Source organism: Halichoerus grypus, chromosome X (assembly GCF_964656455.1).
Source record: "Halichoerus grypus chromosome X, mHalGry1.hap1.1, whole genome shotgun sequence".
Taxonomy (NCBI): Eukaryota; Metazoa; Chordata; class Mammalia; order Carnivora; family Phocidae; genus Halichoerus; species Halichoerus grypus.
In genome coordinates this window covers 109,557,698-109,575,370 of record NC_135727.1, presented here as the reverse complement: position 1 = coordinate 109,575,370, position 17,673 = coordinate 109,557,698, and the positions used below count along the sequence as shown (strand labels likewise).

Sequence of the window (17,673 nt, the reverse complement as noted above, 5' to 3'; positions counted from 1 at the left end):
CGGAGAAACTAGAAATAAATAAGGGAACTGACAATTTGGAAAAAGAAATAGAAAAAAAACCCTAATGGGTGATATGTGGTATTTTAAGGTAATCATAGAAAAGCAAATGACAATGTTCCATTAAAAAGAACTATTAAAGCCAGTAATCAGTCACAACAGCATCTAATCAAGAAGATGAAAATGAGTGCCTTTAGCAGCTGATTGAGAAAAATGAAAATTATGAGACAAATTTTGTCAAGACTTTTTATGAAATGCATTGGCTTTCTTGCTTTTTGGTTTTCTTCAAATCATAGCTAGAAAACTTGGCAGACTTCCAAATGCTGGTTGACTTCAAATTATGAACATTCCATATAAGTTAACACTTCATCCTTTCTGCTAACTTTTTAAAAATGCATACTTGCTGAAGAGATATTTTGGAAGACAGGCAAATGAATCTATGCCGCTACTCCTTGAATCTTATAAAAATCAGCCACTAAAACAATTCAAACAGTAAATCTAAATACAGTTTATTTTTATTTTTTTTTAAAGATTTTATTTATTCATTTGACAGAGAGAGACACAGTGAGAGAGGGAACACAAGCAGGGGCGGGGGGGGTGGGGATAGGGAGAAGTAGGCTCCCCGCTGAGCAGGGAGCCCAATGCGGGGCTCTATCCCAGGACCCTGGGATCATGACCTGAGCCGAAGGCAGACGCTTAACGACTGAGCCACCCAGGTGCCCCTAAATACAGTTTAAAATAAACATATGATTTGCTTTATTTCTTTTGTAGAAATACTTTTAATTGGCCTATTGTTTTCGGGCTTTCATATATATTGGCCTGTGCTTCAGGTTATTCCTTCCAGCCTCATCAACTTAAAATGATGGTTATGATGATAATGACTTGAGCAATATGCTCTCCTTTATCATGTTTAAATTTTCTGTTAAGATCCATTAGCAGTCACATTAATATCTCTCACATCAGGACCACCAAATCTTTACTTGAAAGTCCTTTAAAATGCCTTTTGTTTTTAGAATTTCCAGTTATGAAAAATATCTGATGTTTCGTTGAATAGTTAAGAAAATTCAGTTTGCTTAGAGATTAGGGAAGCAACACTTTCCTACATCTGCTTTTAATATCTCAAATGACAAGGTGGCTTTTTCTTCATCATGAAGTAACCAAAGTTAGCATTCTTGTAGTTTTCTGTACCATCTGTTTAGCAATTTATTCAGGAATGCTAACAGGCTCTGTCCTAAGCAGTAGGGATTAAATAGTAAACTAAAAAAGTACATAGTTCTTGCCCTCGTGGAGCCTACCTTCTGTGGGAGAACAGAAATCAAATAAATATATACCAACAAAATGTCAAATATTACTAAGTGCTATGAAGAAAAAGCGATTAAATGTCAGAAGCTATTGAAGGTTTGAATGGGATGAGAACTTAAAATTCTGCTTTGACTTTGGCAATATGTAAGTCATCCAGTAATTTAAAGTGATCTCAGTAGCACAGTGGGAATCCAAGTTTGATAGGAGTGTGTTCTAGAATGAATGGAAGTGAGAAAATAAAGAGGGGCAAGAACAGATTACTTTTTAGAGATGTTTTCTCTAAAGAGGGAGGAAGGAAAGGTACACAGCTGAGGAGGATGCAAAGTCAAGGAAGGTTTTCTTTTTTCCACTAGATGAAAACTCTCGCAGGTGCTTTAATAGTAATGATAATATAGAGAATTGCAAATAATGGTGCATAAAGAGTAAGAGAGAATTCCAAGAGCAAAGCCCTTAAGTGGACAATAGAAAATGAGTTTCAGTGGTTAAATGAAGAGCTGGCACTAAATAGGAGAGAGATTCCATCCCATATAATGGAAAAAAGACAGAGTGAGTGGTTTAAAAAGCAGGTAAGTTGGTGTACATGTCTAATATTGGCGGTATTACCCTGGTAACTTTACTTTTTGCTGTGAAATTAAATGAGATCATCAGTAGGTTCTTGGCCGGAGAGGATGTTTGAGATATGAGGAACGACAAGATGGCACCTGCAGGTTTCCTCCAAATCAGATTCTGAAACAAGGACTTGATTGTGGGTAGTTTATTGGGGAGTTGCTCCCAAAGAAGCACAAGCAAGAAAGTGGGACAAAATAGATGAGAGACAAATATACGTCGCTATCCCATGAACCTTATAGAACTCAAAGCTATCCACACCTTCATATCCCCTTTGTCATTGCCTTATTTAAGCTGTCATAATTTCCCAGACTTATAGTAATGCTTTTCCTAACTGTTCCCTGTCACCAGTTTTGCCACTTATCAATCATCGTCCATATAATAATAAAAGGCAGCTTTTCCTCTCTCTCTTAAAATCTTTCAGAAGAAATCTCTCGGTTTTGTTACACAAGGTCTCTCATGCTCTGCCCCTTACATCTGCATCCTTATCTTCCACCATGTGATCAAAACACTCTTCTATCTAGCCATGTTATAATATCCTGAAGTTTTCTGGCTTTTTACACCCTACAAAAAAAAAGAATTCCCTCAACCGTATTTTCCAACGGGATAAATGCTGCACATTCAAACCGAATTTTTTTCTGTCCCTGACACCCTTCCTTAAACTCCTGATTTGATTTAATGGCTAAATCAGTGGATTGCTAACCCACTGCTAACACATTTTTATCATAGGATGATTTACTGCATACATACATGTATGCAAATGTACATTGATATGTACATATATAATATTTTGGATACTTCTATACTTTATGAACATTTGTGAAATCTTGTGACAAATTTCTCTTCTCTGTATCACCATAGTACAGAGCATTAGCAAGATCTTGACAATTTTAGCTATTTAATAAATGAATAAAGTTCAAATTGTGATCCAAATATTGATCAAAGAAAATACCCCAGACTAAAGTTTGTAGATCTCTGTGCAAAAATAAGCCTCATTATGGGTAAGGTAATGATTTTTTTAAAGAATTAGGTCACAATGATACCATACCCAGAGCTCATAGAAGGCAGAACCTTTATCCTCCATCTTTAAAAAATTGAAGTTTTTTTAATATTATGTAAATGTTAAGTATCTAGTAAATAAATAGATGAATGAATGAACTTTCATTGCCTGTCATGAGGTTGACTAACGTTATTGACCAAGTTATTAAGGAAAATCTTATCTTCTTGGCATGGAGCTGAGAGGTAGGAGAGGGGAGTCATGATATATGGGTGATATATGGGTCATGATATAGGGTGATATATGTTTTGAAGCTTTGCTTGGATCATTGAACTAGCACAATAGTTAAGAGGGGCTGGGAACCAGAGTTGGTAATATCTGATTATCATGTAAAGTTAACCTAATTAGAAAATTTTTAAAGACCTTTTTGACTGAGATCTTGTCCCTCAGAAATTTGAACCTTTCATTCACTGACTTAAAATGTTCATAGCTCTAGAGATCTGAATGGAAAAAGTAATGCTTCTTGATTATTGGCCAAAAATACCCTCCAATATTTTGAATTAAAATAGCTTTTTAAGGTTACTTCCACAACTATTTTTTTAATTTAATTTTTTTATTAAATATTTTATTTATTTATTTTGACAGAGAGAGAGAGAGAGACAGTGAGGGAGGGAACACAAGCAGGGGGAGTGGGAGAGGAGAAGCAGGCTTCCCACTGAGCAGGGAGCCCGACGTGGGGCTCGATCCCAGGACCCTGGGATCATGACCTGAGCCGAAGGCAGACGCTTAACGACTGAGCCACCCAAGTGCTCCTACTTCCACAACTATTAATATGTGTTATACTCAAGTCAAATAATTAAGATACAATAATTTTTATTTAATCCTATTTGTTACAAGAATGACAATTTGAAGTTATAAAACAGGATGAAAAAATATTCCATGTATATATATCATCACAACCAAAAATTAAAATCCTATCTCATCAGTTCACATGATGAGACAACGGAACCATATTTGGCCATACCTTGTAAGAAAAAAATGATCACCACCTAATGTTGAGAGAAGATGGTGTGAGAACTCTGCCGGTAGGAGAACCATCTCTAGCTACAACAAAGAAGCAAGCAAAGGCCGGGACAAACATTCTTTTATTAAAATCATTGTAGTCTTCTGAAAAGGTTCTGATGGGTGTATTAAAAAACATATTTTAAAATCATATGAAGTGCTAACACATACAATAGTTTCTATAGAAACACTGCATGTATGATTGACTAGTTAAAAACATGAAATAATTTGGAATTTGCATAAATTATCAATATACAATCCACTACTGCAGTAGAAATCTGTCCTGTTTGAGAAAAGTTTTAGCTTTCAATATGAAAGAAATCAGCAAACCCTGTTTATGTGCTGACTAATAAAAGGCAGTATGTTATCTATCTTGTTCAGCTATATTATTCTACACTTTATTATTGCCTTGATGCATCTACCTAATTTTTATCATCTGAAAAATACTCAGTCACATTTTAATATTTTTCATTTAATGCTACCATATATAAAGAAGAGATGAGCATTCCCTTGGGGGAGAAAAAGGAGGGGAAGAAGGAAGTTAAATCCATTTGCTTGCACATTGCTGCTTCGGACTTAGCCAAGATATTTATTAAAAGTAAGAAATGATGCATTCATATTTTATAAACCTCTGGAACATCTGTACTACAAGATTTCTTTTAAGCTGTCTCCCAAGTATTCTTAATAATCTCTGGGGAACAAAAGAAAAGGCCAAATATATCCGCAGATATTAATTACAACTTTCTTTTGAAACACTTGTGCCATATATTCTGGTCATAAAAGAAAAATCATGCCTTTTATTAAAGAAGAACATGGCCAAAGGGGCAAAAAATTCTAGTTGTTTATTTTTTATTTTTTTAAGATTTTATTTATTTATTTGAGTGAGAGATTGAGAGAGAGAATACAGAGAAAGAGAGAGTGAGAGGGAGAAGAAGACTCCCTGCTGAGCAGAGAGCCCGATGTGGGGCTCGATCCCAGGACCCTGGGATAATGACCTGAGCCAAAGGCAGATGCTTAATCGACTGAGCCACCCAGGCATCCAATTCTAGTTGTTTAATCTTGAGATTTTAACTTGATTAGTATTTCCATATAAACATGTGTATATGTGTATATCTATATCTATCTGTTGCATCATTGAATTGACAATTATTTTATCTATTAATACAAATGCAAAAGCATATTTTTCTATTGTATTACCAAATGGTATACAGTAAACTATGGCAATTCCCTACCAGGAGATAAATAGTGTATACAGACATCATACAAACAGTATATAAATATGAAAATAGAATATAATTTTCTTGTGCTTTTCTTAAATCCAATATCCCATCTTCATATGTGAGTAAAAATTTTATAAATACTTGAATGCGCCATGCTCTCTCTTCTTACTCTTCAAATATGATTTTTCTCTGTCTTGAACACTATCCTACTCACATTTCAGGTTCAGTATTGATGTCACTTTCCTCTGAAAAGACTTCCCTGCCCCCCCTCCAAATCAAGTTAAATGTCCTTCTTAGGTACTCCTGGAACATCCATACTTCTCTGCCATAACATTTATCAAATGTTGATTTTTTAAATTTTTTTCTCTTCTGCCGCTGAAACTTTTCTGTTAAGGCAGTAACTGAGCTTATGCTTATTCACCATTGTAACCTCTGATCCTACAGGAATGTCTGGCACCTAATGTATTTCAAATAAAATATTTTTATTGAAAGAGTACTAAAATCAGTATCTAGGAGAGTATCTAGAACGTAGTAGTTGCTCAATAAATATTTGTTTAAATATTCTCTGTTATCTTTAGAAGAACTACCACCTCCTGCTATAATCATAAGTTCACTTATGAAGTGGTAAATCAAAGGTTTTACTTTATTTCAATTCCCAGAAATTTTTATTCATAAGTCATAATATGGATAAAAATGGAAGAACACATATGAAATTGGATTTTGTAATTGAATCATGGGTCTAAGCATGATACTAACCAAGGCCCATTTGTTGCAATAGGAAATGTATAAAAGCATCCTGGAAAAACAGTAGTAAAATTTTCACATGGCAGGATAGTATAAATACCCTCATTTGAGTTCATACAAAGATTTCAGGGATGGTTTTCCAAAGTGGTTTGCAGGATCAGGCTCAGTGACATTATAGGTTATTTTCACCTGGAGTTATTCTAGTTTATGAGTTGTGCTTTTGGATATATCCCAGAGCTGAGATCCATAGGTAAACTTGTAATAGGACTGAGGTCTCAGTTGAATTGCCAGAAGCTGACCCATTGCCAACCCCCTATTCAGCCTGGAATGATCGCTTAGTCAAGCAACCTTCTAGATTTAATACATTATACCTTCTGCAAGTTATACTTTAGGTGATATATTTCACTCTTCAAAATTCTTATGAACTTTTCAGTCTGAGGTTATGGCACGTGTTCTTACATGGTCTTGAATGTCAAGTTGAGATTTACATTTTAAATCTCTTTTATAGGCAATTAGAGAAAGTATAAAAGGATTAGTGGCTTTTTAAAGAAGGATATTTTAATGTGAAAATAGGACACTAACTCTTTACTGTTTATAAACTGTTCATAGAATTTCAATTTTAAATATTAAGTTATCCATATTTATGGGCATATATTTGGCAGCTATACATAATTTTAATTATTCTATCATGTGAAAATAATTTTTATCAAAATGTAATGGGCATAATTGATATAATTACTAGTGTGTTACTTTGTACAATTAGTTCAAACAATGGATATTTACTCAGTATCTACTGTGTTACAGTAACTTAATAGCAGCATTTATGGATTTCAATCTTAAATTTGCTTTCTGACTCTGCAACTTCAATTAATTCAATATGATCAAGGACTCTAGCAAAAAAATGAATTCTTAATTGTACATTAAACATACTATGATTCTCAATTTGAGTCTCTGTCATTCTGGGCATATTCGACAGTTCAAAATAATATTCAAAATCTTTTAAAGTCATCAGCTATATAATGATACAGTTAAAGAAAGACAAGTAAAATATAGAGTGTTTAGGAACACATAATTTATAGATGTACTGCACAGTATGACTCTATATATGATTTCCCACTCTATAAAATTTGTTCATATTAATCTATACCACACAATCTAAAACTAAGAATGAAGCAAAACTCTGTGGTCTCTTGACACACACTATATTTCAAAATTGGTATTTCAAAATAAGTTGTATTTGAACCTTAATCCTGAAGAACAGGTATTCATGTTAATATACTAAGGAAAATTAAGCTGATTAATTAAATCACAAATTATTGGATGACTCAGTATCACTTACCCGAGTCCTTAGAGAGAGTTGCTTCATACTTTCTATTGTAGACATTCACTAAAATATCATGTTTTCTTAATTTTATATTTCATGCTCTAGAATAACTCTGTATGAAAGCTCCTGAAAGGATTCTATTTTTTTTTTTAAAGATTTATTTATTTATTTTAGAGAGAGAGAGAGAGAGAGGGAGAGAGTGGGCATGAGTGGGGGGAGGGCAGAGGGATAGAATCTTGAAGCCAACTCCTCACCGAGCACAGAGTCCCACATGGGGGCTCGATCCCATTACCCAGGAGATCACGAGCTGAGCTGAAACCAAGAGGCGGGTGCTCAACGAACGGACTGAGCCACCCAGGTGCCCCTGAAAAGATTCTTTTCTTCTGATTGTGACATGATTCCAAAATCAAGCCATTTCCCCAAACTAATCATGTATAATTTTAAAAGCATATATTTGCATACTATTTTCATGGGGTAATTTTAATAGAAATAGAGTTAATTTCCTATTCCTTATCAGTTTGTTTCTTGTTTGCATCCACAGAGGACTACACAAGCCAAACTCCATAACATGATCTGGGATCTGAGAAGTCAAATACTTATTGTTATAAACCAGCCTCTATCCCTTCACTGCACCCTCACCCCTGGTGTTTATTGACTAGATTAAAGTCAATCTTTCAGGGCGCCTGGGGCTCAGTCGGTTAAGCATCTGCCTTTGGCTCAGGTCATGATTCCAGGGTCCTGGGATCGAGCCCCACGTCGGGCTCTCTGCTCAGCAGGGAGCCTGTTTCTCCCTCTCCCACTGCTGCTCCCCCTGCTTGTACGCTCTCTCTGTCAAATAAATAAATAAAATATATTTTTTTAAAAGTCAATCTTTCTATTATATAAATAGTTCCCTTGTTGAAACTACTGTATAATCTTCATTTTCATTAACAGTGACTGTTCATCATTATAAGAATTTCATTGCCAGAACCTGTGGGATTAATACTAGCAGGTACTTGAAGAGCTCACTATGTTTATCACGGGTTATACTGGCAAATAGCAACCAATTCTTTTCATGTTAGTCCCTTATTAGCTACAACTATTTCCTCAGATAACTATGAAAACCGTTTTTATGTTGATTATTATATTTTACTACTTAAATTGCAATGGCTTAAAAACAGGACAAAACAATCCTGCCAGATCTTACAACAGGAATCCTGGTGATACATTTCTTAATTATTAGGTTATTTTATTTTTTCCTATTTCTTATATAAGAGTATCCAAAGCAAAAATGACTTAGGGAATTGTTATTAGTGGGCTCAATATTTTGTTGGCTGAATTTGACTAGGGAATCGAAAGTAAGTTGCAGTTAATATTTCAATACATTTGTATTGTCCTGGTATTACAAAATGAGTATACGATCGTTAGCGCTATAGCACAAAAAATCTTCAATAGTAAATCTGAGTTAAAAAAAAAAATCAGGCTGAAATTAATAAGGGATACAAAAGAGCATAAACTATTTCCCACTTTCTTATTTCTTAAAAGTGTCCCAAATTCTCCCTCCATGAGCTATTACAAGGTAATGGAGAATATTTTCAAAGCCATGCTATAGAATAGACTGACAATGAAGCAACTCTTCAATAAAAATAGAGTTACCCCAGCCCTTTTAGATGAGCTAGGAGAAAGAGAAGAAAATGCCCTCTGCTTACAGAAAAGTATTATTTTCCACAGTAGTGGTAATTACTCCAATTATCTCTGTTTCCTGGAAAGGTCTGTGTAAATTGGTTTAATTTTTTTCCTCAAGTGTTTGTTATAATTCTCTAGTGAAGCCAACTGGGATGGAAGTTTTCTTTGGAAAATAATTTTAACAATTTATTCAATTTATTTAATACTTACATAACTATTCAGTCAGTTTTGGTTTTGCTCTTGTTTTGTAATTTGGCAATTTCATAAAAATTTCTCAGTTTAATGGTATAGAGTTTGGGTCTCCCCAAAATTCATGTTGATACTAGTTCCCAATGTGATGGTATTAGGAAATGCGGCCTTTGGAAGGTGATTAGGTCACGAGGGTACAGCCCTCATGAATGGCATTAGCACCCTTATAAGAAAAGGCCAGAGAGCTCCTCTACCTCCTTCTACCATGTGAGGACACAGAGAAAAGATAATTATCTATGAACCAGGAAGCAGGCTTTCACCAGACACTAAAAATCCCAGCACCTTGATCTTGGACTTCCCAGTCTCCAGAATTGTAAGAAATAAATTTCTCTTTATAGGACAGTCTAGGGTGTTCTGTTATAGCATTGTTTATAGGCCACCCAATCTGTAGTATTCTATTATAGCAGCCCAAGTGGACTAGGACAGAGTTGTTCACATTATCATTTCATTATCTCTTTCGATATCCACTGAATTTGTAAAGATGCTTCCATCCTCATGGCTTATAGTCATTCTGTCTTATTTCTTCATTTTTCTGGTTAGCTTTCTTTTTTCTTTCTTTCTTTTTTTTTTTTTTTAGAGAGGGAGAGGGGAGAGAGGGGGGTCGGTGGGGTGAGAGGGAGAGGGAGAGAAAGAATCTTAAGCAGGCTCCATGCCCAGTACAGAGCCCGATTGGGGGTCGTTCTCATGACCCTGAGACCATGACCTGAATTGAAACCAAGAGTCGGGTGCTTATCTGACTGAGCCACCCAGGTACCCCTGATTAGCTTTCTGAGACAGTCAACCAATTCTGGATTAAATGATTATCTCCCATTTTATATTATTATTTTCTTTCTTCTGTTTTTGGGTTTACTGTTCTTGGCAATGATCTATGTTCATTACCATCATTATTATCAGTATAATTCATTATCACTGAAATGCTAATATCCATTGTAATCTTGCTTTTGACCTAATGGGTAATTTAAAATTTTCTTTTGTAATTTATAATTAAATTTCATTTCAAATATGGTGGGGATTACTTATTTTTTATATTGACTTCTAAGGCAGCTATATAGAAAAAAGAGAAAGAACCTCTGAATGTTTTCATTCCTTGACACTATATGGCCACATTTTATAAGTTTTGAATGCATGCTTGATAAGATTGTGTATTCTGCAATTCCTCCTCAGATCAGTAAGTAAATGTAAGAAAACCTATCTTTAAAAATGGACAAAAGACTTGAAAAGGAACTTCACAAAAGAAGAGGCCCCAAAAGCCAATAAGTGTATAAAGTTTCTGAATAAGATTATTCTTTGGGGAAAAACGAATTGAAATCATAGTGGGATACCTCTATACATCTATCTAAATGTACCACTTCACTGTGTTCAAGTTTCCATTGTTTCTGTTAAAATACTGTTTCCTGTCTAATCAATGTTCCTTTCTATGTATATATGCTACTTGGACTTTTTAGGAATTTCTTATCTGTTTTTGATATTGTCTGCCATTATCTCTTCAAATATTTCTTTTGGTCTAACATTTATTTTTCTATTTCTGGGACTCCAATTAAAATAATATTGGAAGTTCTTTCTATATCCTATTTATCTTAACCTTCCTCTCTTCTGCACTTTTTTTTCTCTCCAAGGTTCTTGAAGTTTTGTTTGGTTTTAGAATTTCTATTTGGTTCATTTGAAAATCTGCTATTACTTTCCTGTGGTTTCTAGTTCTTTGCCAGAGAACAGAATCCATTCTAGCTATTAAAAAAAAAAAACAGCAGATTAATTACACAGTATTAAATGTATGACTGAATAATTGGGCAGGCTGAGAAATACAAAATGGCTGAACCTCAAAGCCATGAACAAAATGGACCAACAAGGAGGCTTCTGAACCTGCCAAGATCAGACATCCAGAATTAGGAAGTTGCCTGTCAAAAAGGGAATCTACAACTCTAGATGTCTGTTAGTTCTCAAACCACATTGCCTCTGTCATAATCTGAAAAACACTGCCCCAGCTGTTGGTTCCAGAACTCTGCTGTCTCTGCCATAATCCAAACCAACTGTTCTTAACCACTTTGCTCTCAGTACCTCTTTACACTCAAAATTACAAGATACTTACAAGATATTTTGTTTATATGGGTTATATCTATCATTATTGATATAAAAATAAAAACTGAGAAATTATATAACTATTTAATAAAAAATACCAATAATAAATTCACTACATGTTAATATAAGTAAAAATGTTTACTAAAAGTAACTATATTTTCCAATAAAGATGCCAAGATGATTCAATGGAGAAATAACAGCTTTTTCAACAAATGTTGCTGGGACAGCTGGATAGCAAAAGAGAAAATAATGAAGTTACACTCTTTCCTCAAATAATATACAAAAAATAATTCAAAATAAATCAATGACCTAAATGTGAAAACCCAAACTATAAAACTCATAGAAGAAAACATATAGGTAAATCTTTGTAACCTTGGATTTGGCAATAGATTGTTAGATATGATACCAAAAACAAAAGTATCAAAACAAAAAATAGATAAATTGGACTTTATAAGAATTAAAAATATTAAAGGACATTATAAAGAGCATAAAAAGATAACCTACAGAATGGAAGTAAATATTTGGATATCATATATGTGATGAGGCACTTGTACCTAGGATCTAAACTGCCATTTGTGACAGCATGGATTTGCCACAATCTTTTGGGTTCCTGGACCCAATTCCAACATGTGTGTATGGAGGCTTCCCCACACCAACAAGCAATTCTCGGATAGCAGCAGGGGGTCTGAGAATTCAACTCACTAATCCTAACACTATCTACACAGAAGTAGCATCAAATTCTACAGGTAAAGGGCTCTGTCCCACAAGACTAAACACATACAGGTCAGATGCCAGTCATAAGCCTCAGGTTGTCACCTATGCTCCTAACCGACCGGCTATAAATCAGAAGTTCCCATGACCTTGGGTTCAACTAATGTGCTAGAGTGGCTCACAGAGCACAGACACATTTTACTTGGGTTTGACTAATGTGCTAGAGTGGCTCACAGAGCACAGACACATTTTACTTACTAGATGACCAGTGTGTTATAAAAGGATAGAACTCAGGAACAGCCAGATGGAAGAGATTCATAGGGCAAGGCAGCGGGAAAGGGTGCGGCATTGCTATGCCCTTTCCAGGCACAGCACTCTCCCAGCACTTCCATGTGTTCACCAGTCCAGAAGCTTCCCAAACCCTACCCTTTTGTGTTTTTATGGAGACTTCATTATATATGCATGATTGATTAAATGATTGATCAATGGTGTTTAAACTCAATCTCCAGACCCTCTGCCCTCCCAGGGAGGTCAAGAGGTAGGACTGTAAGTTCCAACCCTCTAACCACAAGTTTGGCTCCACTGGCAAACAGCCCCCATCCTAAGTGCTTTCCAATAGTCACCTCGTTAACAGAACAAAAGACACCTCTATTGCTCTCCTCATTTAGGAAATTCCAAGGGGTTTAGGAGTTCTGTGCCAGAATTGGGGAAGAAGACCAAATATATATTTCTTATTATAAATCACAGTATCAGACAAGAGGACATTATGCTAATTGAAATAAGCCAGACACAGAATGACAAATACCATATGATCTCATTTATATGTGGAATTGAAAAAACTCCAACTAACAGAAGCAGAGACTAGAATGAATGTTACCAAGACTGAGGGTGGAGAAAATGGGGAAATGCTGATAAAGAGTACAAATTTTCAGTTATAAGATAAATATATGCTGGGGATCTAAATGTATAGCATGGTGATTATAGTTAATACTGTATTATATGTTTGAAACTTGCTAGAAGAGTAAGTCTTAAGTCCTCTCATCACACAAACATACAAGGTTAACTTTGAGGTGCTAGATGTGTTAACCAACTTGATTGTGGTAATCATTTCACAATGTATATGTATTTAAAGCCTGAAGAAGCTATCATATTAAATTTGAATTAATGAAGTTGATACATATCTCTTCTTTTGGGCTCTCAGCTTTTTAAGGATTATTTTTTTCTAATAGCTTTATTGAAATATAATTCACACATCAAACAACTCACCCATTGAATTGGTGTGTACGTGTGTATGTATGTGTATACATATGTATGTATATTTACATTAAGTCATCACATTGTACACCAAAATAACACTGTACAACCTATACACAATTTTTATTTGTCTATCATATCTCAACAAGGCTGGAAAAAATAAAGATAAGATTTGTGAGGTAAAAAATAAAGTTTAGGTGAAAATTTTAAAATGATTCTAAGGGCTCAATAATAAAAAAGACAAATAACCCAAATCGAAAGTGGACAAAGAATCTGAATAGACATTTCTCCAAAGAAGATATACAAATGGCCAATAGGCCATGAAAAGATGTTCTACATCATTAGTCCTCAAAAAATGCAAATCAAAACACCAATGAGATACTTCACACTCAGTAGGATGACTGTAATCAAAAAGTCAGATAATAACAAGGATTGGTGAGGATGTAGAGAAACTGAAATCCTCTTTCACTGCTAGTGTTGATGCAAAATGATCCAGTGACTTTGGAAAACAGTCTCCTCAAAAACTTAGACATACTATACTACCCAAAGCAATCTACACATTTAATGCAATCCCTATCAAAATAGCAACAGCATTTTTCTGTTGAACAAACAATCCTACAATTTGTGTGGAACCACAAAAGACCCCGAATAGCCAGAGCAATCCTGAAAAAGAAAAACAAAACTAGAGGCAAAGAAAAATACCCTATGATTTCATTTATAAATAGAATTTAAGAAACAAAACAGATGAACATATGGGAGGGGGCAAGAAAGAAAAAGAAAAAAGAGAGGGAAACAAACCATAAGAGGCTCTTAATGATGGAGAACAAACTGAGAGTTGCTGGAGGGAGGTGGGTGGGGGATGGGCTAAATGAGTGATGGGTATTAAGGAAGGCACATGTTGTGATGAGCACTAGGTGTTGTATGTAAGTGATGAATCACTAAATTCCACTCCTGAAACCAATATTGCACTGTATGTTAACCTAACTAGAATTTAAATAAAAATGTGAAAAGAAAAAAAAAGTTAGACATAGAGTTACCAGCAATTTTACTCCTAGGTTTATATTGTAGAAAAATGAAAATATGCATCCACACAAAAACTAGCACATAATTGTTCATAGCATCATTATTCATAATAACCAAAAGGTAAAAAAACAACCCAATATTCATCAGCTGATGAATAGGCAAACAAAATGTGGTATATTCATACAACGGAATAGTATTTGCCTGTGAAAAAGGATTGAAGTACTGAGAGATGCTACAACATGGATAAATTTCGCAAACATTAGGCCAAGTGATAAAAGCCAGTCACAAAAAGCCACATGCCGTATGATCCCTTTTATGTGAAAGATCTGGACTAGGCAAACATATAGAGATAGAAGTAGAATGATGGCTGCTTATGGCTGGGGGATTAAAGGATGATAGCTAAATAGTATAGGTTTTCTTTTTGAAGTGATGCAGATGTTCTCAAATTTACTGTGATGAGCATACAATTCTGTGAATATACTAAAAACCACTGAATTGTACATATTAAGTGGATGAGTTGTTTGATAGGTGAATTGTATTTCAATAAGGCTATTAGGAAAAAATTATCCTTAAAAAAACTTGAGAGCCTAAAAGGAGGGATATATATTAACTTCATTAATTTGAATTTAATATGCTGGTTTCTCATGGCTTTATGTTAACTTGCACTCTGATTAGTAAATGCTTTGTGATATTTAACCCAAAAAGCAAATAAAGCATACACTATAGATATAGAGGCAGACTGGCTTGTCTTTTATAGACAGGTCCATCTCAATTTACGTAAACTCAGACCATAAAGCATTAAATTGTTTCACAGTGATGGTGCTTACATGTTCTCCTTCTGTTTAAGTATTCGTTACTTGCAATAATAGGCACTTGATCTTGCATGGTATAACCATTATCTTTAATCACTGTGACCATGTTTTTCAAAAAAGCAAACTGTAGAAAATACCAATAAACTTGTTAAATTTACATATGACTTAATTTCTACAAACTGATAGTTCTAAAAAAATTGCATTTAACTTTTCTTTAAGAGGAACTACTTCTAGGGGTGCCTGGGTAGCTCAGATGGTTAAGCGTCTGTCTTTGGCTCAGGTCGTGATCCCAGGGTCCTGGGATCGAGCCCCAAGTCAGGCTCCCTGCTTGGCGGGGAGTCTGCTTCTCCCTCTCCCTCAACTGCTCCCCCTGCTTGTGCTCTCTCTCTCTCTGTCAAATAAATAAATAAAATCTTTAAAAAAAAGAACTACTTCTAAACCTGAAACTGTATAATATACTAATATGGAGAGGCACTAAGATGAGCATATTTTGGTACTCAATAAAACCAAGATCAATTTAGTAAACACCAACATGGAAACAAAAAGGCCCTTTACAGCTGTTATTAAAGAAAGATAATTGCTGGCTTTGATCACAGCATTTAAATTTGTGAAAAAAGTAGTAGAACAGTTTATGTTTCTCAAGGTGATGCTTTCTGTAAGGCATTTTTAAGTTCTACAGCTCATGTATTATAAACAGGCAATCCTTGTGTGGTTCAAAAATAAAATAAAACATTAAACTTGTTTTTGTGTTATGGCACATTATATAGATACAAAGCACTGGAATAAAACCATGTATCAGTTTAAATATAGACCATAATGATGTTATAACTCAGCAAAAATGTTTTAAGGGAATGAGTAGTATACATGAGAGAGAGAGACAGAGAGACAGAATTACCTGCTCCAAACTTGCTGGTACTTGAAAATAATCTTAAACATACTAAGAATTGTATCAAAATAAAATAATGGCTAATGACTCAAACAGAAAAGTATATAAATTTCTGAAGATAACATTGAAGAGATTAAATTTTCTTTTTTTTTTTTTTAAAGATTTTATTCCTTTATTTGAGAAAGAGGACTAGCGGGAAGGAGGGGCAAAGGGAGAGGGAGACACAGACTCCCTGCTGAGCAGGGAACCGGACATAGTGCTCCATCCCAGCATCCTGGGATCACAGTGGAAGCCAAAGGCAGATGGTTAACTGACTGAGCCACACAGGTGCCCCTACTTTCATTTTAATTCAATATAATTATTTTCTAAAATGCTAACAATCAGAGAAAGAATAGACAACTGCAGAACCCACCATCTTTCTTTTTATATTTTTAATAGCAATGCTCATATGATATACTTCTATAGTTTATGAGTACAACTGTTTTAGAAGAAAAATTAAATTTATAGAAACAAATTAAAACTCACCTAAGACTTTGTACTAATTCAGCAAAAGTAATGGTTGTACAAACCTTACTATATATCAGTTTGAATATGGAAGATGTAAATATAAGTGAGCAGGTGACCATATAGGTACTACCTTCAATGTTTGGAATGACTGAAGGAATAAATCACCTAAGGACTACTTGAGACTAGAAGTGTACAGGTATTGTGTTGAGTATTTCGGCACTTCATAACTCTAGGGTTCTTAAATATTGATAAGATACAATTGATACAAATGGAAAACATATTTTAAATATTGAAGAGTTAGAATCTTTTACTAAGTGTGAAAATAACATCAAATATACAGAGGCTCTAATTCTGGCAAGCTTGTGGCCTGCTAAAACTGCTTTTCAATGTTGGCTTCATTTGACATAGTATCCACCAAGGGTCCATATATTGGCTAATATAAAATATAAATAAAATAAGGCTCTCTCTCAAGTTTCACTTCCAAGGCCATAGCATCAGGCAGCACCCTTTCATTGAATGAAACAGTTGTATGTGACGTTTCTGAGGGGCAAGTACACTGTAGGACAACACTTCTCCAAATACAAAAGTTTCTTGCTGTTAAAAGCTCCACATTGCTTTTGTCTTATGAATTGTACTGCATCTTCATATTTCACTCCACCTTCATTTAATTCTTGGGCAACCAGCACTAGGAGCTCCCAAGACCTGTGGCACAGCGAACCTCAATACAAGAACCAGGATCTTCATGAAATTTCTTTTTTTTTTTAAGTTTTAAGCATTTATCAAAAATCATCATCAGAAGGCCAGTCCAGAATCTGGATGCCCTCTTCCTCCAAGCTGGCAGTGTGGTAAGGTGCCTCACACACGCTCATGATGGTGGGAACTCTGTTCTTCTTAAATTCATTTAAGAATTTGTTTAAGGAGGCACGGGTTGGACGGTGCACAATAAGAAACCACATATTCCTGTATGCAATCTCTACAAGAGCAGGGTAGTTCATCCCAGTTGTGTTGACATAATTACATTTTAAAAAAATACAGAAAGAAACTGAAGTCTACTTCAAAATACACCAGTTGAGGGGCACCTGGGTGGCACAGTTGGTTGAGCACCGACTCTTGGTCTTGGCTCAGGTTGTGATCTTAGGGTTGTGAGATTGAGCCCCGCATCAGGCTCCACACTGGGCACAGAGTCTGCTTGAGATTCTCTCTCCCTTTCCCTCTGCCCTCCCGCCACCCTGCTGGTG

The 17,673-nt window shown here is 35.1% G+C and overlaps 1 pseudogene; it reads right to left on the bottom strand.

Annotated features, from left to right (window-relative positions):
• Nucleotides 1–16,868: 16,868 nt before the first annotated feature.
• Nucleotides 16,869–17,430, bottom strand: LOC118529545 (protein tyrosine phosphatase type IVA 1 pseudogene; annotated as a pseudogene).
• Between the last annotated feature and the right edge of the window lie 243 nt (nucleotides 17,431–17,673).